The following is a 25,399-nucleotide window of genomic DNA, read 5'->3' on the forward strand; positions in this document are numbered from 1 at the left end:
GAAAGATGCCGTAGCTTTGTACAGTGAATGTAGTCGATGTGCCGCGTCTGTAGACGTTTATTTCAAACTGTTTAGTTAAGCGTCGCGATTCGAGGTGGCGCGCTTGAGTAAACACGGAGGGTTCCTCCTCCTCGTGCCGTCTTTTTCGGATCCATTCTTATCCGCCGGCTGCTCGTCCCTTTTCAGAGACTATTTGGTCCCTTAGCTGTGGACGAGATGACTCAGCATACAAGTATCAAAGCTTTAGACAATTTGGTAGCTCAGAGTTATCCGCCGGCCAAGATGATTAAGCATAAAAGTATCAATGCTTTAGACAATTTGGTAGCTCAGAAGTATCAACCGGCCGAGATGACTAAGCGTAAAAGTATCAAAGCTTTAGACAATTTGGTAGCTCAGAAGTACCCACCAGCCGAGATGACTGAGCATAAAAGGGTCAAAGCTTTAGACAGTTTGGTAGCTCAGAATTATCCACTGGCCGAGGTGACTAAACATAAAAAGTCGAAAAAAAATTGCCATCTGGGTAACTCAAAAGGTTGCACCGGTCGCGACAACATTTCATCTGCCCGCTGAAAGCGAGACAAGTTGGGTTTCAAGCTTTCGTGAAAACATGACGTAAGCACGTCTGCACGCGAAAAAGAAGTGCACCGAGATGACGAAAATGGCGCGCATCATTAACCGAATCATCTTCGAAGCGATTCGAGACACGGCCCCAAACCAAACAAGAAGGTTGTGCTAACCACGATGCTGAGTCGCCCCAAGAACCGTAACTATGCCATCGCCACAGCAAGGGACCAAATTGCTTTCTTTGAGAAGTGGGAGCTTAGAAATGAGTTAAAAAAAAAAATCAAGTTACGTAACCAGAAGGATTGTACGTCGTGTGAATGTCTGTTTAACCAGTTCGCGGTGAAGGGAATGTGTTTTTTATATACATGAGACATATACTATATAAATATATAGAAGAGAGAGAGGATAAATACATGCCTTTCTTCGGTTGTACGTCGGGAGCAGGTTTTCCTCCCCCGGTGCGGGTCCCGCCACCAAATTTGGAACAGGTATTCTATGAAGTTCCATACGGGTGATATTGTGGCGGTTCAGGCCCGCACTAGTGGTGCTCTCCGACGGACAAGCAAACAAAAAAAATCAAAAGCTATCTATCCTCCTCGTCCTTTTCTCTATGCCCTTCCAGACCCTGCCTTGTCGTTTTTAACGGAAACCACTCGAAACGAGACAAACCCAAACACCCAGTGTCTGTTAACTCATCGCACATCCTTCAGAATAACATCCCACCCGAAAATCTTCTCTTCTGCAACATGGTTTTTTTTTTTTTTTTTTTTTTTTAAGTATAGGAGGCGAGAGAGCTATGACATCTCACGTGTAGCCCTGGCATTGTTTACAGCCGTTTTCGTAAAGAAAAAAAAAAAGAACTTGGACAAAGTTCGTGAAGAACACGTGAGACAAGCACAAGCTAATACGTCTCTATGTTAGCAAATGGCGGCTGTCTGCTCTCTCGAGGTCCAATTTTTTTTAACTTTAAAGTTTCGCACATGCCAACTGAGTTATTTCACTCCTCCCGAAGCATTATAACACGGAGGTTTCAAACCACGCTACTAGAGCTCGAGAGCAACTATACAACGATTTTTTAGAGCCGCCCTTGTCAAATGTTCCGCGCGGTGAAGTGTCGAGGGAAGTGCGTTGGCTTGAAACCTCTGTCGTCATATCCGTTTGCGTCGCCGAGCCAATATTCCCAACCCTCCAAATGTTACGCCTGCTCACGCTGATGTATAGGAAAAAAATATTGTGACATATTTGTGTAAAATGGCGGTAGGGTCGGCGCATGCACAGTCGGCATTGCGTGCCAAGCTATAAACGACCCTGCGGCCACCGCGAAAAATAAGCAAGACGCTTTTTGCAGTCTTTTTTTTTTTTTTTTGTCGTACACAGGGGAACCCAGTTCTCGACACGCGAAACAAAAGACAGCAACCAAACACACGCAAACACACCCGGACAAACGTTTTCCGAAACCTCACACCAAGCTAAAGACAGTAAGGCTTCGGAGTTGTGCAGTCAATTAATAGATGAAAGTACAAAGGAATAGTGAAAAAAAAAAGAAAAAAAAAAAGATGGAAGGTGAGACAAACTATTGGGGCACAGGTATTCTCTTTAATGAAGATATATAATCCTAAAATAAAGAATAAATACTTATTAGACTATATTTGTTGAAAACAACAACTTGATTGCATCTCACCAGGAGGCCAGCAGTGCTTCTCAGGTTTTCAGTACTAAAACTAAATCGTGCCTCTGAGAGTGACAATAATTTCAGGAAGGAAATCAAATTACAAGACCACATTTGAACCGGGTCGGTTCAAGCTTCTCGTCTGTGGACTGACGTCGGTGCCTGCTGTAAACTACACACAGCTCTCTCCTGAACCTATCCTCCCCTTGCTCAAGGAATATGTGCGTTATTTATCGTTTAGCTCAGTTAAATCGTTACCGGTCCCCTCCATTTTGTTTCCCCAACCACCATCTTGTTCCCCAAAAGCGCCACAGCCGAGATTCTGTAAATACTGTACAGTGTTGGGAGTTTACACGAGGCTGTGGTGCTTAAAAGCAAAAACCACCAGCAATCACATTTCGAAACGAGCTGGAGCTACGCGATGAGGGAAGAAAAGATAACACGTATGGAGCTCCGCCAAAGTGCTATCCTCTTGCAAACGGTGTTACGCAGGATCTGGCGGCGGACCACTGACGCAGTAACGAAGAAAATGGCGGAATGACTTAGCTCTCGAGCACCCGAAATGTGACGAGGAACGTCGCTAGTGGTCGCAGTGCCCCACTAACCACTGCGGCGATTCGGGGAACTAAGCAGAGTAACGTACGTTGCTGACGTCACTGTATTATTTTTTTTGGCCGAGGTCACCTAAACACTGATTAAAAACTATTGTCTGTAATTGTTTCGTTCTTTTTCTTTTTGCGAAGAGCTTATAATGTTTCATAAGCGCGGCCTTCTGGCAGTGTTGAACCCGTTATGGGATGCATATGGTAAGTAAAATTCTCTTTAGGGCTTGCTTTCTTTTTTCGCTTTCCAGTGTTTATTAAGCAGTGAATACGTCATTTCAGCATCTCGTCACGTATTATCTGCCAACGATACCTAAAGCTGGCACACTTGCGGGTCTGTATAAAATTGTATATAGTGTATCTCACCCTCCGTCTGAGGCAACAGAAGTGCCAAGACCCGCTCTTGTGACCGGTGTTACCCAACTGCTTCCTCTTGTCCACGTACATACCTCCTCCTCCCGTGCTTTATTTATTACTTTTCTAGTGGTATACTTTTAGCAGGATAGATCTGATGGGTCTTGCTTTAGAACACAATGGTTGTCATGACTACGGCTTCGCAGTTGCTATCAGAAAGGGACTCTGAACTCTTTGCCGAGCACCATTGTAAAACTTCTGATACTTTCACGTGTTCATAGCTCGAGTGATTTCGTCTAAATCCGCCGCTTGGTTCTGTTTATATGTTTAGAATGCTTTTACGTCCAGTGTAACACCAACCTTGCCCTAAAATCCACTGAGAAGCTTGAACCGATGAAGTGACGCACGAGCAAGTTGCAGAATACAAACGCACGAACGAACACACAGACATACGCCTACACAAACATGCATAGGCAAAAACAGCAAAACATTAACAATAGTAAAGGCTTGCGAAGCGCGCCCCAACAGACATTCAGAAGCGTTCCCGTCTCTGTAAGATAACTTGCCTTCATCTTTCCCCGGTCCCTAACGTGCCCCACCGAGTGTAATTCGTGACGTAACCGAGAGGCATGACGTCACATACGAGAGTAATCCGAGAGCACACCCGCAGGACCAGCCGCTGCTTCGTATCATTTCCCCCTTCGCTCATCAGAAGAAAAAAAAAACATATACATCGCATTTGTCCACGCAGCCTGCAGACAAATCTCGAGGACAGATAGTCTCTGTGTCATGTAGCGCCGGTGGAGATCTCGAAACGCAGTTGTAATTGTCCCGACCCAAAGTTAATGAAAAAAAAAGTGTTTGGTGTGTGATTTTTTCGACGCTGTTGGCGCTTCAGCGCTTTATTCTTGCGCGGAAGGAAACATTGCAGTCTCATTTCTACCGAGAATTGTAACATTCAAAAGTGCTTGTGTTCTGTCTTGACATTGATCTCTGGCCTGGTGAGTTTTTCTATCTGTCGATGAAATGTGATGCATTTAAATGCTGTCATGTTATTTTTACGTTGATGACTCATTTCCACTGTTCCTGGCACCTGCAGTGTCTTTTGACCCCCATGATATTTTTTTTTTCTCCACCCCCAGGAGATTTGTGTTTGTCCGGTATTGAGTGTCTATAGGTGCTGGTGTTCCTTGAAACGATCCCTATACGCAGTGGGTACCACCGCTGCTTTTCTAAATCAAAAGAACGTCGACAGACGTTGACGGCTGCATTTCTTGCATGTGTCTGGTTTGCTGGCATTGTTCATCATGTTTTACGTATCGCATAAGCTTCCATTATCTCCGTTACCCTTTCCCCTCAAAACAAGACGGACAAAACTGCAAAACATTAAGGATATCATAACTGAGCGAGTCTCCTCAGGTGTGTATAAGTGTCTTGGAAGGGGAGTTCTCTCATTGTACTGGTCTCTTTTCGTCTCGCTTATTTTGTAGTGGCAGAGAAGAGGGACCTGTAAAAGTGTATGTTCTCTATGCTGCTTTTGCCCAATGGCTGGCTTCCTTGAGACCAGCAAGGCCTGTCTGCGTTGAAGCGAGAGTGGGCCGTACTATTTTATCGAATTTTTTGTTGGTGGACACTGGAAAGTCCATTGTCAATTAACTTGTCACCGTACCAATATGCTTCCCTCTTTCCAGTCGACGCTGCTTCCGTGTCTCTCAACCTCCCTCGCACGCTGGAACTGATAAGCGTCGAGGCTGGCGAGGAGGTGAGGTTTAAGACTAAGGAACAAAGTGGCGCGAATGATAAGAAAGCAGGACCACTGGTGGGGTGGCGTCCAGAGACCTTTTGTGTTTGCTGAGACAGTGGTGTTGCGAAAGGGATAAGAAAAACGAAAATAAAGATGGCAGCCAAGGTTGGCGAAGAAAAAAAAATAGGGTAGGGTGCGATGGTTTTAATTGTACGCCTGACAGTGTCGAATGTTTATTTCATGCCGAAGAGACTCTAGCCTATGTCCCGTACCCAACCCCGTCGGCATGACGCCCAGTGTTCCATACTTGTGTTCTTGAAGTCAAATAAAAAAGTGTGACATACAACAGTGTGTGTGCGTTTGTTTCGAGAAAAAAATATGTGGGAAAACGTGCTGTTGCTTTCCTTCGTCCTTTTGCCTGCAGTCGAATCACGGACCGAATGCTGGCCCCAGTCGAAAGTTCTCACATTTACTAAGCTCTTTTAACTCAGCCTCTCGTGAGCTTAAAGAGGCAGATGATAAGAAGAGCCGATTGTACACAGGTTGCTCACGAAATCTCCGTGACTGTGAGCAGTCATCTAAGTGTAACTCACTGGGTCAAGCTCACTGACGACGCAAGAAGGAAGCATATTCATAAGTTTCGCCACCTAAGCTTCAATGTTTTTATTGAGTAATGGAATTGAAAGCTGGGCCACTTTTTCCGCCGCTGGGAATTTCTGCCATTGAATTCTCCTTCTTTTAAGAAACAGCCACAAGTTGGCAACAAGGTTTAACGTGCACACTATGAGTGTGCGGGGCAGAAAAAAGGCGTTAGTCATTCTTCACCGTTAGCATGCAGAGGAATGTCCTTTAATAAGAGGGAGACATTAACCTTCATCAAGCATGAAAAATGACCAGAGGTTCCATTTTCTGTAACTTCCAGCCTTTACTGAGCGACCACCATTCACGTTGAGAGCACGCCAACCACTACAACGTACCACTCACTACATAGGAAATCAATGCCCTTCTCCAAAGAGTCACTTTAAAGCGGATTCATAATAAAAGTAAGTGCGAAGTTCGAATGAGAAGTGAACAAAACACAACTCTTTGATCGAAATGACTTTACGCACACCTCTTTGAAAACATAGAAGCGGAAATTACTGCTAAGAAGTCAACCCTTCACAAACAAAGGAAGAGCGAAGGGTGGGGGGAGGGGGTAAGCTGGCTACAACATATAGTTATAGATCAGGTGCAGAAAAAAAAAAATAGTATTCGAGAACATAGCAGCATCAATCAGTCTTCGTGCTGAGCACCAACTCACTGCAAGTAATACTTTCGTATTTGTATTTTTATTTCACGTTAATAAAGACATGAAGTAAGTGTCGTGTCTAAAGAGATTCTTAAACAACGCCCGGAGTTTTCTAGAGGCAGGCGTCCTTGACTGTTTGAAAAAAAAACAACAACAAAAAACAACAACATTGTAATAGCCTAATTATATGCTGTCTTCGAAAGCTGTTGTTTTTAAGTTATCAACATCAAAGTCTGAAGGCAGATATATTATACGCAACTCCCAATGAAGCAAGGCTTATCAGGCTCACCAAGAAGAAAAGAAAAATCGGGGGAAGAATTCAGACCTTGGTTACAGCGCATATTTAATGAAGTAATAAACTGCGGTCTTTGGAGGAGGTTATTTGCACCTATGGTGCGAGGAGGAGCACACAGAGATGCCATTGGCACAAATAATGTTGACAAGGAGTTTTGGAATTCTATTATTGCAATCACTGCGAAAAGCACGCGCGCGTGCGCGCACACGCACACACATGATTAGGATTTGAAGTTCATGCTTAGGAAAAGGAGATAAAGTTCAGATCAAAAAGAGAGCAAGTTGTTAAATAATATCTGGCCTATAACTCGAAGCTAACAATCAGAATCGTGGCGATCCGTACGATTTGGATAGATTTTAGGCATTTGCGAGGAGGGAACACCTACACGTACGCACGGCTGTTCGAGGCGGCAAGCCGCACAACGGATGCGAGCTTCATTCGGGATGACAATGTCGCCTGTGAGAACAAGAGGCAATAAAGGTAAGGCAAAATAGAAGAGCGCGTAAGTACCACACTTTTTTTTTTGTTACTAATCAAAGTTGTGCACAGATTTCGCCCTACCGCCCCCCCCCCCCCCCCCCTTTCCTGCTTTTACCCCACTCTACCCCAAATCGCCAGCAGTTAATTTCACATTTAACGAGCATATTTGCGACTTTCTTTGTCCTGCAACCTTAAAATTCTATGAATCACGCATTACAACGTTCCGCAGAATAACGCGAAAATGCAACGCAGAAAATAAAAGTCTCTTTTTCCAGGTAAAAAAAAAAGGAAAAGAAAACGGTTGGTTGGTGGGGTTTAACTTCCCAAAGCTGCTCGGGGTATGAGAGACGTCGTAGAGAAGGACAGCGGACATTTCGATCACTTGCGGTTCTTGAGCGTGCACTGACATCGCACAGCACATGAGCGCCTCGCTTTCCGGCTCCACCGAAAAGCGGCCACCGCGACAAGAATTCGATACCATGGGAAGGGGGGGGGGGGGGGGGGGGGGACAAGTTATATGCAGCGAGAGGTTGAAGGAAAATACGATACAGCTACATTGCTGATATCTTCGTAATTGGCATTATTTCCCTGTTATGAATTATCGGTGAGTTTAGGATACCATAGATAAAATAATGAAGAACTAATACATTGGTGTAAAGTCCTGAAATGGCACATGGTCTCCGGAATAATCTGAACTGTTGCGCTGTCATTGGAAAAAAAGGATCACATGGGCCAGACGAAAAATGCAGGGATCAGAGGCAAACGTCAGAGGTACCTCACCCCCCGCAATGAGTGAAAGCATGATGATTAAACGCTCATAGACGCTCATGATGATTAAACGTTCATAGGGAAGATAACCGGTGCTCCCACATGGCAACGGAGCGGATTCCAAGAGAAAGCGAGGGTAGCGATGAGTGGCAAGGAATCAAACGGCTGGAGTAGATTATAAAGTTTTTGATATATATGATAGGCAGCAGTATAAACAGGGCAGTGCCATTTGGCGGTAGTGTGACATACCCTTTTCCTACGTTAAATGGAGGCTGACTGCTGCTGATGATTACAGTGCATGGTTAGTTTATTATAGCCCCGTCTGAATCGACCGGTAGCTGCGAGTTGAGGTTGCTGTTATCGGCAGCAATAGTAACAGTAAGCGGTGTTATTAAAAAAACAAAACAAAAAAACTTAGCACTGCAGAGGCCGCATTAGAGAAATACGAAAGCCTGAGCGTTGCTGCTGCAGGTCCATGACTGATTACCTTTGAGTGTCCTGACTTTGAATCTACACAATTCAGGGATTCCATATGTTGCTTCTATAAGAGGTATTCACTGAGGCCGAAACTACCATACGGCGCGAGCATCGTCACGTCTCGTCCGCCATGTTGTAGGTCGCCGGTGGCATCGGCTCGCGCAGTATCAGGTTCGCTGTCAGGTGCCCGCCGTATATTGGTAGTGATCAGTAAAGTTTTATCAAGTTGTTAAGTACTTCCACATCCACTTTTCATTGCGGCCCTTCCTGCGCCTGGAGTCTGTAGTAGTATTTTCATACTCCGGGACATAACGCTGCATGTTCGGTGTTGCAACTTGGAATTAACCCGTGCGACAGCTCAACAGCAAAAGTGGCCGGATGCCCATGGCGCGCAACACGACTCATAGCAACGCACATTTCTAGGGACGCTAGTCGGCAAACTGCCAATCGTAGCTTGCACAGGCGCTGTTCCAGCAGTAAAGCCGCAGTTGCTTAATTTGGGTGACAAAAGGGCGAAAGAATACTGTCCCGCGCTCGCAGTATAAACGGCACACCAAGCGAGCATGTTAACTTTGTGTCGGCAACGGAGCTCCGTTTGATATGCACATAACCCATGGAACCTTGGTTCGCAACAACGCGATGTTTGATATAGTTGTAACAACACGTCACTTGCAAGACGGCAGAGGTGACAGCGCTAGCTGAAATAACAGACACGTCGGAATTTTCTCACCTCTAAAAGCGGCACGCGGGCCATCGGCTCCCTTCACGCACGTGTGGCTTTTGGCCTCCCTCGCCTGAAAAAAATAAATTAAAACACCTTCATGGATTTGTACGTTTTAATTTCTTCACCTGTCGCAAAATGTAAGACCGCACTTCCAAAGGCAGGCCCCAACGTCGGGGAATTAAACGCGAAGCAGTGGTAATTGCCGCACACCATGACGGAGTTACCGCAGTCATACGAGCCGATGTTTTCACAAAGTCGAACATTTCAGTTTTGTTCAGTTTATTTCCTTTCAAGTGAAAGTGGAAGACGAGGCAAAAGGCGCAACAGACAACACGTTCAGATGCGTACAAAGGGAATTCTCCTGATTAATAATACAGTAAATGAAAAAAAAAAACAACAACTAGATACATAAGATACATATCAACACACAATGCAGTTTATAGTATAACACCACTTTGCGGTGAAACAAACACATAAGAGAATGTATGACAGCACAAAGTTGAGAAGAAAAATGCAATAAAAATATGTATCCATGTTTGACAGGAATAACATGGCGACATAGACTGTAAGGGGGAAAAAATCATGAAGAAAAACGAAAACTGATCATTTGAATTCGGATGGATGCAGCTATATTCAATAAATATATTATGCGGTCTTTAGGAATGCTTTATATGCTGCTTTGAAGGAATTAAATCGTAACGTAAGATCAATTCTGTGTTCATGAAGGTTTATTAATTTTACTGCTTGATATTGCTAAACCTTCATTTAGTAATGTAATCGAGACCGTCGTTTTTCTTGTTCGACGAAGTGCACAGGTGTATCCACTCACTTGCATGGTTTTCGCTGGCCCATGCAAAAATTCCTACAAGACGTGAAAGGCGCACCCCACGGATCACAACGAGTTGAATACTACGGCTGGCTGCGGTGCCCGCACACACGACTACGCATATGGCGAATGCCGCGCTAGTATGCCTCGATGTGAGGGCACGTGCATCGAGGTACCCTAGCCGGGCTGGCCGCTAGCGCCTCTTGCGGATGACGTCACGTGCACATTGGATCTTTGATCTGAATGACTCATGACAAATGTCGATGACTCATCACTAAAGCATAGTGACTCGCATGACATGACTAGACATGACACGGCATTTATATACCACTTGTCATTACATACACATTCATCACTACCTACTAGTCTCGTCTTAATGTGACGTCATATCACACGTCACATTTTGCTCTCACTTTTTGCCTCCATACTTCGCTTTCACGTTTTGTGGACAAATTTTAGTAAATACAGCCAAGTAGGGCTTTCACTTTAATAATGCAAAAAGAAGGAAAAAGCATTTGCATGCCGCGACATCTGCTTTCAAATCTGGTAACACTTGAGCTGTGGCGGCGGAATACGTTAGCCAGCGTTCAACTATGCTTAAACCTGTCCTGTTTGACACAGTATTGGATGGCTTTGCTTGTTGGTTTAGCATTGAGAGACTTGCACAGAGTTTGGCAAAACGTTTAGCGCTTTTAGTTGGTTTGGTTTTCAAGGAAAGGAAAGGACAAGCAGTGTCTCTGTTATTTCTCGGAGGACAGCTACTTTTATTGTTAACGGCATACAAATAGGAGGTAGAGGTGTCATCGGTCAGAATCCCTGTCGTTAACTAGCCTCCAATGTGACTAGCAAATAATAATAATAATAATAATAATAATAATAATAATAATAATAATAATAATAATAACAATAACAATAACAATAATAATAATAATAATAATAATAATAATAATAACAATAACAATAACAATAATAATAATAATAATAATAATAATAATAATAATAATAATAATAATAATAATAATAATAATAATAATAATAATAATAATAATAATAATAATAATAATAATAATAATAATAATAATAATAATCAGTTCAGTTCAGGCGTTCAGTCGTGTCCGACTCTTCGTGACCCTATGGACCATGTCACGCCACGCTTTCCGGTCTCTCACTATCTTCTTAACATCACATAGCTTCATCTGCAATGCCTCGAGAATGCCATCTAACCATCGCGTTCGCTGCCTACCCCTTCTCCGGCGACCCTCAACCTTTCCCAACATCAAATCTTTCTCCAGCGACTCCTCTCTTCTCATCAGATGACCAAAGTAGCTGAGCTTTAACTTTAGAATTTGACCCTCCAATGAGCAGTCAGGGTTTATGGTCGACAATATACTGATTTGATCTTCTGGCAGTCCAAGGAACTCTTAAGAGTCTTCGCCAGCACCACAATTCAAACGCGTAAATTCTTCGGCGGTCAGCCTTTTTCACAGTCCAACTCTCGCATCCATACATCCCAACTGGAAAGACCATAGCACGGGTTATACGGATCTTGGTTGGCAGACTAATGTCTCTGCTCTTTACTAGGCGGTCAAGGCTAACCATTGCTCTCTTTCCCAGAAGCAGGCGTCTCCTAATTTCATGGCTGCAGTCTCCTTCCGAGGTAATCTTGGCGCCCAAGAACAGAAAATCTGTCACAGCTTCCACTTCTTGTCCATTGATGCTCCAGGACTTGATAGGGCAAGACGCCATGATCTTCGTCTTTTTAATGTTCAGTTTAAGCCCAAACTTCTCACTCTCTTCTTGTACGCGCATCAGAAGTCTCTTGAGTTCCACTTCACTTTCTGCCACTAAAGTGGTATCATCCGCATATCTAAGGTTGTTGATACGTTTTCCAGCAATCTTCACTCCAGCTGAAGACTCGTCCAGACCGGCCTTCCTCATGATGCACTCTGCATATAGGTTAAATAGGCAGGGCGACAGTATGCAGCCTTGTCTCACCCCTTTCTCAATCGGAAACCAATCAGTAAGACCATGCCCAGTTCTGACTGTGGCCTCTTGCCCTTCATAAAGGTTCCTGAGGAGACAGATGAGGTGAATTGGAACTCCCATCTCTTGGAGAGCTTGCCACAATCTGCTGTGATCTAATAATAATAATAATAATAATAATAATAATAATAATAATAATAATAATAATAATAATAATAATAATAATAATAATAATAATAATAATAATAATAATAATAATAATAATAATAATAATAACTAGCACATGGATGGGTGCTAAATGGGGTGTAAAAAGAGCAATTGCGTCACAATTATGTTACGAAAGAGGGAAAATCTGGCTCCACGTGGAGGTCCGCTAGTGTTGCCATAGAGGCCATCGCTTCCGTTCTCCCCTGCAGTCAAGTCGACTCCTCGACCCGACTCGGCGGCGTTTACATGCACCAAGTAACCGGCTTGGCCCCCATTGACTCGGTTCAAGCTTGCCCTGTCGGATTAATGTTAACGCCACTAATGTCATTTGCGACTGCCACCTCGAAAGTTACAAAACAAAAAGAGATCTTTCTGGATTATCTAGCTTCTAGTTAGATGTGCTCCCAAGGTTTCAAAAAGTGGCAGCAAGGATGCAGAGAGGATGCACCGAGAGGTATAGTTTTGATTTCCGTACTGATGACGTCATTTTATTCCTGGTTACTACTGACTGACGAAACATTTCTTCACCAGCGCGGTGTCTAATGCTATTGCATTAAACATTTCTCCAATCTGATCTTGAACTACACATAGTGTGGAACACATCACTATATACGGTGGGTGGCGAAGTATAGTCACCTTGTAGCGGAGCAGCCTTCACCTCACGACTGAATCCACGCTATCGGCCCAACACTGGCCAAGCCAAATACGAAGCCATATCTTCCAAACACTCCGGCGGTGAGTGAAGGGCTCTGTAGGAAACTCGCATAGACGGCTGCGCCATTTTGTGAATAGGTAATTTTGAGCTACGAATCATCCTGGTGAAATTTCGAGTTTTCTCAAGAAAGTTCGAGAGTTTCTTGCACTCATTTTCGATTTCATACGAGAAAAAAAAAAAAAAAAAAAAAAAAACTGAAATTTTTCTCGCACTGCAGCACTTTCGAAAATAAGTTTTTCTCTGTTTCGAAGACTGTTATGCCGTCGACTTGCTCACGGCTTCGAACTCGGCATTGGGGCTTACCCCCTGCTTCAAATCGTAGGTTTTAGTTAACTAGCTGTATAATGAAAGGCGTTTTGCAGCATATTGTGTCCGCTGCAGCAGAGAGTTTGTTTCTGCAAATATTTTATTGTTCCATATTGAACCTCCTACTTTTTAACATTATTTGAAATCTCCACTGAAAAAACCCTGTATACATCCTCAGTGCCCCAATTCTCTTCACTGTAAGATGTTCGCTCCAGAGAGAGTGACATGCGCAGATGTTAGAGGAGGCCAATTGCATTGTTTAGAAAGAAATCTTCTGCGTCTAAACATTACACAAAGGTTGTATGTTGGGTCTGACATGATGTGCAATAGAAAAAAGTGTAAATAATTGGAATCCGGAAAAGAAATAAATGCATCAACTGGTCGGGTAGCAGGTTAGCACCTACGCGTAAGGCAACCTTAACTCGCCCCCGTTCTCCACTACCCTTCGAAGCCCTTATGCCTTTTTTTTTTTTTTTTCCGAGACATAATATTACCATAATGCCCTTCGGAAGTCTCGACTGCACTTACCTCAATGCACTTTCACCGTAATTCACTTTTGCCACAACCAAAAATATCGCGCCGGATACATGCTGAAATGCTATACAATCAAAGGATGCATATGGGCAACACGGTAAAATGGCGAACTTAGGGCGTGGTATTAAGGAAATTCATTAAAACGTGTGCCTTTACAGAAAGCGATTACACGATAATTCTGAGCTTCCTAACGGCTTCAGGGAGCTCGTAATGGCCATCGGCATACGACGTAATCGCCAACGAGAGGGGAAATGTCAATTTCTATCTTCTTTATACGCGACAGATCGCAGCTTGCCGCTGCTTCAAAGGGCCGCTCACTGCGGCATCTTTAGATGATGAGTATAAGGCTAACATGACGAAGGTTGTAGCGTGTGCAAAGAGCCATCTTGATGGAACGCAGATAAGACCTAGCCGTCTGAAGTTGAGTTTTTTTTTTTTTTTTGTCTGATGGAGTAGGGAATAGCTCTTATTCACCTGTTCGCGGTGCCATTGCCGGTGTAACCGAGCAAAATAGACTCACGAGTCAAGAGCCTCCAGAGGATCGCGAGGCAAGGAGAAGAGAAAGAAGAGCCACGAGCTCTACGGCGCTGCTCAGAGGACAACAACAACAACAACAACAACAACAACAACAACAACAACAACAACAACAACAACAACAACGACAACGACAACAACAACGACAACGACAACAACAACGACAACGACAACAACAACAACAACAACAACAACAACAACAACAACAACAACAACAACAACAACAACAACAACAACAACAACAACAACAACAACAACAACAACAACAACAACAACAACAACAACAACAACAACAACATTAACGTCATCATCAACATCAACGACATCAACATCAACAACAACAACAGAGTGCGGGATTCACCGAGGCAGGCCAGCATCAGTAAATGGCATAGGCTCCCTCTCTCTCTCTGGATTACCGCTACCCCGCTCCCACCTCGCGTTCTCTTTCGCTTTGTAGAAAAAAGAAAGAAAGAAAAAGATAACAGCTGCGCTCAAGTTTCGTGTTAGGGAATGTCGTAGGCGTCCTTAGAATGCTTCCCTCATCAGAGCAGCTTTATACAAGCCGCTTTATCTTTATGTCTCTCCAACACCCCTACAGTTAGTCGCTTTCAGAGATACCTTATATGCCAAGAGATTAATTTTCAAAAAGACTTTTAAAAGACATTGATTTGTCGACAGACTTCTCTTTACTTCGACAGGAAATCCGTTTATGACAGCCAGTTAAGTAAACTACAATAATTAAAATATTGTTTATTTATATGTCGCATTACGTTTATCGTTTTCCTGCAAGTTACACGTGCTTTTCACTCGCCATCGCGTCTTGAAAATGCCTCTCACTCTCAGCCCTCATGAAGCTGCTCTTATCTCGCATCCTAGTTGGTACATGGAAGAGCAACAGTAATTTCCAACATTTAGCGGAATTACATTACGTTCTGCTTACGGACTATTTGTGTTCGTCATTCTGGTTCATTGCGTCGCATTATCGTGTCGGTGACTATAGATCCAATGTTTGGCGTTGCAGGGAGCAGCGGGATGAAGTTCCACGATGCGTCATTTGGCTTTCCATTCTAGAGTCAAGCCAAGCCAGTGAAAAAAAGAAATTAAAATAAACGTACCCGCGGCCCGAATTTCCCCAGTACGACTGGGGAAACTTCTCCGCACGACATGCACCGCCGAACCCATGTAGTCATCATGAACGCGCGTGTCTGTTTTACATCTTCTTTTGCTCTTACCGCAAAAATTAGCGAAACGGCGAACGCCTCTCCGTAATTAGGAGGAAATTAAGAGCAGACGAGGCGGCGGCGATACGAGCGCGAATTCGCTTCGCATTTTCGGAGCACTGCCGACTATGAAAAATTGAACGCTCGGGTTCCGATGTAGGGCGAGTGGGAACGAGTACATAAAGGGGTCGGAAAAGGGAAACAACAGAATCGGCGGGAACATTTAGTCTTGCTGTTTTTGATTTTTTTTCTCCACTCCTCTCCGGAAACAAGCAGTGCCCTAATGATCGGGCAAAACTTAGTCAGAAACTCATTAACAGGCTTCAAAAGCGAGCGGCGCGGCAGCACGTTTCCACCTCCTATTTCTCACTTTTTTTTTCTCGCTCGTTTACCACGTTCTCTAGGAACGCGTGCGCGTCTGCAGAGTGCGCGAGACTTGGCGCCCTCTCGCCCAGAAGGCGTTGAAAGCCGCTCCTGTGCTGTGCGCGTTAGTCAGAGAAGCAGCAACAAGGAAACGCAGTTATCAAGAGGAAGAAACGCGGACTAGTATGCAGCCACAATCGGCTGGAAAGTTGACGACTGAAACAATTATCGGCGCAGTTGGTTGTTGCAAGAGCAAATGCTCCCGATATTAATTGAACCTCTTTCGCAGAGACAGAGAGAAAGCGATGAAGAGGAAAGCTTTCCTTTTTTTCTTTCGTCGATTAGAAACGGATGGTGATGTAGCGACGGGAGCATGAAAATAAGAAGAAAACACCTGCGGAATAGGGGTGAATTTGTCCACCTTACCATACAATTTACCCCTTACGCACCTCCGTCTCTCTTTCCCTCTATCCCTCATTCCCTTTCCCTAGTTTTTCGTCAGCACCGTTTTTACTTGTGTTTCGGCGAGAGAATACATGAAGACGAGCTTTGCTTTCTCCACCGGGAACGGTGCTTTAAGAGAACTTGAGCATGGGCTAGATGGTTTGCTTTCTCTGGGATGGTCGTACCGTTAAAAGAAACGAACAGAAACAGAAATAAGGACACAGCACTGGCACTGACTATCATCTGAGAACACACGCGGCTTGCTTTTTACCTGTTTCTTCGTTTTACCGCTCATCAAGCCTTGTTTATCTTAGCCAAGTGCAGATGTAGGATTTGTTTCCGCATTAGGTATATGATGGAACACATTCACGGTGAGGGTGTACATAGAGTTGGCTGAGGAGCGCAAAGAAGAAAGAGCATGGTATATCCTAGGTCTTTACGGGGAGTCCGACTTACAATACGCCGCGGTGGCAGAGTCTGGTTTATTTTTGGCAATTACACCTCGTTAGGAGGAGGTGCGGCGAGCAAAAGTTGGTTATCGAAATGAGCTCGGAGGTTGTATCAAAGCAGTAAGCTGCTAAATGGGTTGGGTGAGCAAGTGGAAAATTGTTACAGAAAATGCGACTCCGTGTAGAGTTTTATAGTTGAAGCTAGGATTGAGCTCCAGTAGTTTGAGAAAAAAACAGTTACAGTCAATTTGCATAGTTGATGAAATGACACGTATATAGGTGCGCTAGCACTGCTGTGCAGTGCACCTATCGTGCAGCGGTGGCGTAGCGGTAGAACATCCGCCTCGCATGCAAGAGGACCGGCGCTCAAATCCCGGTGCCACTCAATCTTCACCGGATAAAAAAAAAAAAAAAAAAAAAAAAAAAATCCGCGTGTCGATGGAATTGCATAAACGGATTTGGAGTGCGACCTGATGCCGTTGAACACCACCGGTAACGCACTCCCTCACCAGAATAGGAGTTGGCCACCCTGGTGCAGTAATTGGCCGCAACCTCCCATGAGTAGTCCTAATACACCCCGGCCCTCAGTCACCAGCGGCTGCGGAACAACTGACCACGGCGGCGGTCAGACCTGTGACGCAGCAGGGGGTGCTAGGAATTCCTGGCTACGTTGGACAGGCTGCCATTGGAAACTGACCCTATAGTAACGTTTAACGCTAGAACCCCAGCTAGTGAAGCTAGTTTAGCAGTGTTGTTAAAGGAACTAGAGGGTATGAAATGGGATTTCATAGGGCTTAGCGAGGTTTGGAGGTCAATGAGGCATATACAGTACAGAAGGATGGGCATGTACTGTGTTATCGAGGTTTACCGAGAACTAGGAGTAGGTTTCCTTGTCAATAAGTATATAGCGGGAAATGTTGTTACGTGGTGGCATTACAAGCGATTGAACACGGAGACACAACAGAAACAGAACGACGTGATGACATGACGATGAAATATGCTTTCATGGCCAGCGGGCCTGGCGCGAGCGCTCCGCCCCGCGCCAATGCCCGCTTCGTCATCTTCGTAGCATTACCCGGGGCAACCGAGCGATCGTCCCGATCGGTTGCTAGAAATCCAATGCATGACGTGACGATGAACACAGACACAGGATTGGGACATGAAACGCTGGACACCACAATGAATGCGAAGATGGGAAGAATGCTTGCACCGGAGCATCAAGTCCAATCCTCACCGTTTGCCGAAGGCCAAGGCTCATGGACACGCCGAACGGCTTTTTTTTTTTTTTTTTTCGAAAAGTTTGCCACAAGGCATAAGTTGAGAAAGGGGGAATGGGATGCGGCTTGAGCGGGGGTGCTGTCTTCGCTCGAATGGTCGTAAGGTCGCTTCGTCGTGGGGTCAGTAAGGTCGGTAGGGTCGGCTTTGGGCTCTTCCTGGTCGTCGTGTGTTGTGGTCAGGGCTGGGGACGAGGCTGGGGACAGCGGCTGATCGGGTCTGAGCAAAAGGGGCTGGGGCAGAGCTGGGCGGTGATCTCCACGGGCTTTCGGCAGATGGACCTGGCGTGCGGTTGGCTTCAACGGTGCAAGGCGAGGATGGGGATGAACCGCACCTCCAACCAAATGTTACGTGGTGGCATTACAAGCGATGGAATACGGAGACACAACAGAAACAGAACGACGTGATGACATGACGATGAAATATGCTTTAATGGCCAGCGGGCCTGGAGTGAGCGCTCCGCCCCGCGCCACTGCCCGCTTCGTCATCTTCGTAGCAATATAGATGAATTCTATAGTATTAATGAGAGGCTGGCAGGCAGCCCAATCAGGCTTAATAAGCGGTACAAACTGAATGTTGCACAGGCCTATGCACCTACATGTAGTTATGATGACTATGGCAGTTGCAAGCTTCTACGAAGATGTAGAATTGGCAATGCGAAAAGTAAAGACGCAGTATACTGTACTATTGGGCGACTTCAATGCCAAGGTAGAGAAACAGCAGACAGGAGACCAGGCAGTAGGTGACTATGGCATTGGCTTTAGAAATAGCAGGGGGAAGTTACTAGTTGAGTTTACAGAGCGCAATAACTTAACAATCATGAATACCTTCTTCAGAAAACTGAAGAACCGGAAATGTACACGGAAAAGTCCTGATGGGGAGACTAAAAATGAAATTGACTTCATACTGTGTTCAACCCCCCCCCCCCCCCCCCCCCCCTCATTATGCAAGATGTAGAGGTAATCGGGAAAGTGCGATGCAGTGACCACAGGATGGTGAGGTCCCGAATTAGTCTAAATCTGAAGAAGGAACGCGACAGGTAAGTAAGAAAGAAGACCATCAACGAATTAGCGGTGAGGGGGAGGGCAGAAGTGTTCAGGATCTCGCTACAGAATAGATATAAAGCTCTAACCGAGGATGGCGACTTCGCCCCGGAAGCAATAAACAATAATTTCAGAGATATCTTTACTGAGTGCGCGGTAAAAGTAGGCGGTAGAATAGTTAGAGAGGATACCGGTAAGCTGTCTAAGGAGACGAAAGATTTGATTAATGAAAACATTCAGTCCAACAGACCAGACAGAATTGGCAGAGATATCAAAGCTAACGAATAAACTGAAATTGGCCGATATAAGGAAGTATAAGGAGAAGATTGAGCATGCTGTAAAGAACGAGGGAAGCCTTAAAGCGGTGAAGAAGAAATTGGGCATAGGCAAAAATCAGATGTATGCTCTAAGGGACAAGGCGGGCAACGTCATCACGAATATGGACAAGATAGTCAAAGTAGCCAAGAGTTCTATACTGATCTTTACAGTAGCCAAAGTAGTCAGGACCGTACTAAGGTTGGCGGTAGGGAAAAACAGACGTTCCACCAGTGACGAAGGACGAGGTTAAGAAAGCAATAGAAACTATGAAAAGGTGGAAACCAGTTGGAGAGGATCAGATAGCTATAGATTTGTTCAAGGGCGGGGGGGGGGGGGGGGGGGGGGGGGGGGATATCGTTGCTAGAAAAACTGGCCACCTTGTATACGCAATGCCTGGTGTCATCAACGATACCGAAAACATAGCAGATCGCAAACATTATCCTCATTCATAAGAAAGGGGACGCTATAAGGACCTTAAAATTTACAGACCAATCAGCTTACTGTCTGTTATGTATAAGGTGTTTACTAATGTAATCGCTAATAGAATCAGGACAACCTTAGACTGCAATCAAGCAAAATATCAAGCAGGTTTTCGAATACGGTACTCTACTATCGATCAAGTAGCCTAATGTTAATGCGTAGTAGTTACACGAAGAGCTACCGCTAAACCGGCTGAACAATGCCACCGCCAGCGACAATATTGTAACCTTCACAATGTTTTCCTCATTAATTGCGTTCAACGCTGACCGCTAACGAAGGAAAGGGGCACATTGTCACATACGTATTTTCACGCAACTTTTGCAGCGGAAAAAAATGAAAGTTTAGAGAGCCCGCGACAGAAGGGAGCCGCTGCAAACTGTCACCGCTTGTCACCGAACGCGTGGGAGAGCTAACGAAAAGCAAACTGACACACAACGCACAAAAGAGCGGAACGGCGAGAACCCATTTATTCGGATCACAACGGAACGGAGAACCGCGTTCACCGAAAACACGCCCCCGGTACGAAACTCAATTATTCGCCGCGGGCCCGCTACTCAAGAAACTTTGGATACAAGAAAGCGGCCGAGTTTTCGCGCATCTGGCGCCTGCTATATTACACGCTAAGATTGAGCGAAAGAGCACCGCAGGAAACATCCAACCACGAAGCCAGATTATCGAACTAGAGCGCGAAGAAACCAAAGGCGCGTTGTAAAGGACATCGGAGACCATGACGCTTGTATACTTTCTAAACTATGTAAGCAGTAGCAGGGCCGGAGCAAGCTCCTTCCTGCGGCGGAGGGCGAAGGAGGGTGAAAAACACGGTAAACCCTCCAACCCGCCAAGAAAAGCTCCGAAGAGACATCGCTTCTCGTTAGGGCTTCATAAAATATTTCTAAAACCACACTCTGTTCTTCCTCCAGCTTGGCGTGTTGCCGCGGTAACTACGCCTTAACCCTTTCCCGCGCCTTCCCTGGACGCCTCTTCTACTTTCATCCCCATCCGTGGCCCATCTCACCCAGTTTCCTTCAAGTTCTCCCTAAAATATCCCTTTCTTTAGTACCAGGGTTCTTCTCTCTATGCTTTTTTTTTTCTTCTATCAAACAAGAAACGGGAAGCTAGGCCGCTCTTCCCGTCGATGCTGAACGGGAGCTCTCTCCATATGGCGCTGCAGGCTGACAACAGGCGTATAGCCCACACAACTATAGGGCCGCCTTCCCCTAGCCGGTAAATTAAATTTTGTGGTGGACTCCACGTTGACGTGGGAAGCAACAACAAGCGGACGGAATTTCATCTGCGCCCTCATTCTCTGCCTTTTGCCGTCCAGTCTTCATTTATGGCTGCCTCTGACCGTCTCTAGACCTGACAATCTCGCGCGTTTTGCCTTTTGCCTTTTTTTGCGCGTTTGTCGTTATCCCCACTTAAAACCGCTTCCATCTTGCCGCCTGGCTCCTATGCCGAGAGACCCTTCCTCAGACCTCTCTGATGGAGTCTTCTTTAGGATCGTTTCGAGCACCTTTTGGAGCGTCATCATTTGTTTTATTTCTTCTTCTGCTAGTTATGCGATCTGTGCGTTATTACCTATCCCCGACTCACTTTAACGAAAAGCGCAGTGTTGCCGTAGCAGCATACTGCGACCTCATGGACCGGCCCCTCGAGGACATAAAATATACCCTACTGGCAGCTACCGGTAGTGACAGGAGAACACGCGCAAGCGTTGTTGGTGGTTTCCGATAGAAGTATACGATAGAAGTTAACTGTACCGGTACGCTGAAGCTGTCTAATTTTGTTTAGGGACGCGGAGGAATTCTATTGATTGCTTTGTTTCGTAGCGCAGCAGTGACAAATTCTCTAAATTATTGCAAGAAAGCACGACGCTCGATACGAGATTAATCACTTTAGGTGGCCTCTTTGTGCTGGGGAGAGACGGTACAAAACGGTTGAATTGCTGGAATTATTCAGATGTAGATAGACGAAATAACCTGAGAACCGTTACGGCGAAAAAAACTATCGAAAAGTTTTTAAATTTTGCGTCACGGTAGCGCATATTACAGACAGATAGTGTTTAATCTATTTAGAAAGCTGATAACTGAACAATAAAGTAGAAAAAGAAACGCACGTGGCCAGTGTGGAACCCGATCAGGGCCTACGCATGTCACGCGTTGTCTGAGCTATGACAGTGGATTGTCCGATAGTTCCGAATGTGAGCTGTGTTGCTTAGTCTGGTCCACCTAATCTACCACCAACCGGTGTTGCTTGTAGGCGTAGTATGCTCTTGCGCTCCGGGGTATAATTATGTATAATTATATGAGCATCATCATCATCATAATTATAATCAGCATCATCATCATCATCATCATCAGCCTGACTATACCCACTGCAGGGCGAAGGCCTCTCCCATATTTCTCCACTTAACCCGGTTCTGTGCTAGCTGCGTCCACTTGACCCCCGCAGCATTATCATGTGATAATAAACAGCAACCAAGTGTGCAAACACAGCAGCGACTGCACTTCATACTCTTATTGAAAATCATGACGAATAAAGGCGACCAGAGCTCAACTTCCTGAAGTAAAAACATATAGCTCTGGGATTGGACGGCAAAGCATCGCAGATTTTGGTCTCGCTGGAAAGAAGGAATAAGGAATAGGATAGATCCCAAAGAGGCTGGCTTGTCTCACTGAACCTTTCTTGTTCTCTTTGATTTGTCACAACTTAAAAATTGAAATATTGCAACTATGGGCATACCTTTCTAGGATGAAATTATTGGCTTGCCTAAGCGATGAGTTGGGGACGAGCTGCTGTTCTTTACAATAGGTCTGAAAAGTAGAAATTGAATATAAATTGCCTTCTTAAATAGGATTCTTATTTGATATATAAGGCGCCAAGGATTTTGTTTACGGCTTTGGGTCTGATTTTCTCGGGCCAGGTGGATCATCAGCTATGGGGCTTCGTACTTAGTAGTTCTCATCTGCTTTTTAAGACGTCAGGAAATTAAACCAGTTTGCACTTGCCAGTTGTTGGTAGTTTATCAACTACAATCACTCAGCCACTGAACCATACATTCATTCACCCACCTGCCTACTCACTCACCATTCACTCAACGTTCATTCATAACTCACACACTCACCATTCACTCAACATTCATTCATAACTCACACACTCACCATTCACTCAACATTCATTTATAACTCACACACTCACCATTCCCTCAAAGTTCATTTATAACTCACACACTCACCATTCACTCAACGTTCATTTATAACTCACTCACTCACCATTCACTCAACGTTCATTTATAACTCACTCACTCACCATTCACTCAACGTTCATTTATAACTCACTCACTCACCATTCACTCAACGTTCATTTATAACTTACTCACTCACCATTCACTCAACGTTCATTTATAACTCACTCACTCACCATTCACTCAACGTTCATTTATAACGCACTCACTCACCATTCACTCAACGTTCATTTATAACGCACTCACTCACCATTCACTCAACGTTCATTTATATCTCACTTTCACTCACTCACTCACTCACTCACTCACTCACTCACTCACTCACTCACTCACTCACTCACTCACTCACTCACTCACTCACTCACTCACTCACTCACTCACTCAACATCTGGCAGCGAGAAAATGAAGACGAAGACATAAACAATCATCATCAAACCAATCAGGAATAGAGATAAGAAAAAGGTAACCAATAAGATTAAAAAAAGGCAACAGGGTTAACTAGACAATGCGCCAAGCTGGGAAATAACCGCACCGCATTGGTAACCTGGCTGGTGGCCAGGGTAGATAAAGCCAACCTATATGCCGCAAACAGCCGGGCGCGAACACTATCAGACAAAACCTCACTCTGCGACTTCCATCTGGGCGCACACGTGTAGCATGGCAACACCATGTCGCAATGACCTAGCCTTGCCTGCAGCATGGGTGTTTGTGTGTGTGTGTGTGTGTGTGTGTGTGTGCGTGAGTACATAGCCACACTGTTGTATACGTGCCCACAAAAGGCGCGCAAACAGACTCATCACTTTTAGACGGCCCCGCGAACGCCCGGTATTGACGCTCACGCCGTCAAGTCATTAACGCGTTGTTTTTTTTTTTTTTTTTTCGTGCCTGATTCCTTTCCCGCTACCACTTTCCCTTCCTCGTCACCAGCGTTCATTATTTGGCGAGGCCTGGCAGGGAGCCGGGGAAAATAGGGAAAGGTGTGGGGACGTTGAGAGCTTCGGCTGGGGGAAAAAGGAATAGCGAGTGAGAGAGAGAGAGGAGGTCTCCCTTATTTATTATTTCGTCCCTTCTGTGAACGGAGCGCGCGGTTATGCACTCTTAATCACCCGACGCCTATTTCCCGTCTTCCCAACTCCCCCGCGGTCGTTCGTTTTTCCCCTTTTTTATTTGTTTTACTCATTGACGTTTCCCACGTCCACCGAGCACGTTTCCACGAAATCAATTTTTACCCAATGCGTTGCTTAGTTTCAAAGGCACCACGGCAGCCCGCGAGTTTGGTAATGCCACTGCCACTGCGGTCAGTGGCGCACAATCTTACCGATTCATTTTTTTTTTTCAACTGAACTCTTCTTGTTTCGTTTTGTGATAATAGTAAGCCCGTGTAAATGTGAAAGAGAAAGAGTGCGGAGGGCGTGACTGAGTAACGCCGGTGGTATTTAGTATTCATACCTGCAACCCGACGCGGTCGTACAGCTTTTCACCGAAGTGTGCTGTGAACGCTTCGGTGCATTTCATTCGGCCGACGGACCTCATTTATACGCTTTTTGGTGCGTTTTTACTGCAAGATAAATTTCACAAATAAAAACATAAAGATGGCATCCTGGGCTTAAACCGCATTATTCGCCAGATAGCCAGCGAGCTGGGCTGTACTCGCCTGTGTCTTTTCAAGCATCATTATTGGACAATTATGCTCACTGTAACGACTAGGAAGCTAAGTATACTGCAAAGCAAAATGCTCCCATATCACTTGGGGAACTAAAATATAAGTGGCTCATTGATTTACGCCTTAACACTTTCTTGCGAGTACCAAAGCATAATATTCTCAAATATAATATTAATATTCATTGCGTGATACCAAAATCGATTCATTCAAATCAATTCAAAACCAAATTTTCAGCTAGCTGTGGTAGAAGATACTAGCTAATTTCTCCTGCACATCGTTACATGCCTCAAAGGCTCGGCCTCGACTAGTACTGTTAGGTAACCGATATGCTCGCCGGTACTCGTATGCTAGCGCGTGCCTGGCTATACAAAATCCGGAAGGTGCACTAAAGATAACTTTCGGCGCGTCATTTTATCGCAGAAACAAGCTCCGAGTATTCTTAATAGCTTCGAATAATTATCTAGTTATTATTTGTAATTATTTCTGCACATCTGCCACATCTCTGAAATAGCCAGGCGCTCACCGCAACGTCATACCGGAATTCAGATCACCAGATATGTGTAACAGAGGGGAAAAAATCCGGATAATCTCTGTCAGCTTCTAGCCAGGTGAAGCTGTAGCGTATACATACTTCTCGGACATCACAGAAAATGTATTGCGGCCAAAATATCTGCTAATGGCCCTTTTACCGCAACATGGGATAACCCCGCTCGACTCGATAGAGAACGGTGGGAATTGTTCTTAAGTAAGGCGGAGGGGTGTTGTGTGAAACGTTAGGAACTGCACTCAGATGATTGGGTAAGGGTTCGACTGTCTTGGATGCAAGAGAG

The 25,399-nt window shown here is 44.9% G+C and overlaps 1 long non-coding RNA gene across 1 annotated transcript in view; it reads right to left on the reverse strand.

The window, feature by feature from the left end:
• The window catches only part of LOC146181788 (uncharacterized), a 126,820-nt gene that overhangs the window by 55,463 nt on the left and 45,958 nt on the right, over positions 1 to 25,399 (reverse strand). Inside the window, exon 2 of the long non-coding RNA XR_014700291.1 lies at positions 8,972 to 9,035. This is a non-coding gene — a long non-coding RNA (uncharacterized LOC146181788). The remainder of the gene's footprint in view (positions 1 to 8,971; positions 9,036 to 25,399) is intronic.

Source organism: Amblyomma maculatum, chromosome 8, assembly GCF_055883805.1.
Source record: "Amblyomma maculatum isolate TAMU_Amacu chromosome 8, ASM5588380v1, whole genome shotgun sequence".
Lineage (NCBI taxonomy): Eukaryota > Metazoa > Arthropoda > Arachnida > Ixodida > Ixodidae > Amblyomma > Amblyomma maculatum.